Source organism: Macrobrachium nipponense, chromosome 31 (assembly GCF_015104395.2).
Source record: "Macrobrachium nipponense isolate FS-2020 chromosome 31, ASM1510439v2, whole genome shotgun sequence".
Lineage (NCBI taxonomy): Eukaryota > Metazoa > Arthropoda > Malacostraca > Decapoda > Palaemonidae > Macrobrachium > Macrobrachium nipponense.
The window spans coordinates 58,840,902-58,841,905 of record NC_061093.1 but is presented as its reverse complement, the minus strand read 5'-3'; positions in this window follow the sequence as shown (position 1 = coordinate 58,841,905).

The window sequence follows — 1,004 nt, the reverse complement described above, 5'->3', positions numbered from 1 at the left end:
AGACTAGCAGAGGTTATATCAGGAGAGGGATCTTCCAGGGCGACTCACTGTCCCCACTACTCTTCGTAGTAGCCATAATTCCCATGACAAAAGTACTACAGAAGATGGATGCCGGGTACCAACTCAAGAAAAGAGGCTGCAGAATCAACCATGTGATGTTCATGGACGACATCAAGCTGTATGTAAGAGCATCAAGGAAATAGATACCCTAATCCAGACTGTAAGGATTGTATCTGAGGACATCAGGATGGAGTTTGGAATAGAAAAATGCGCCTTAGTCAACATACAAAAAGGCAAAGTAACGAGAAGAATGAAGGGTATAAAGCTACCAGATGGGAGCAACATCAAACACATAGATGAGACAGGATACAAATACCTGGGAATAATGGAAGGGGAGGGGATAAAACACCATGAGATGAAGTACACGATCAGGAAAGAATATTTGCAGAGACTCAAGGTGATACTCAAGTCAAAACTCAACGCCGGAAATATGATAAAAAGCCATAAACACATGGGCAGTGCAGTATCAGATACAGCGCAGGAATAGTGGAATGGACGAAGGCAGAACTCCGCAGCATAGATCAGAAAAACCAGGAAACATATGACAATACACAAAGCACTACACCCAAGGTCAAATACGGACAGACTATACATAACACGAAAGAAAGGAGGGAGAGGACTACTAAGTATAGAGGACTGCGTCAACATCGAAAACAGAGCACTGGGGCAATATCTGAAAACCAGTGAAGACGAGTGGCTAAAGAGTGCATGGGAAGAAGGACTAATAAAAGTAGACGAAGACCCAGAAATATACAGAGACAGGAGAATGAGGACTGGCACAACAAACCAATGCACGGACAATACATGAAACAGAGTAAAGAACTAGCCAGCGATGACACTTGGCAATGGCTACAGAGGGGAGAGCTAAAGAAGAAACTGAAGGAATGATAACAGCGGCACAAGATCAGGCCCTAAGACCAGATATGTTCAAAGAAACGATAGAC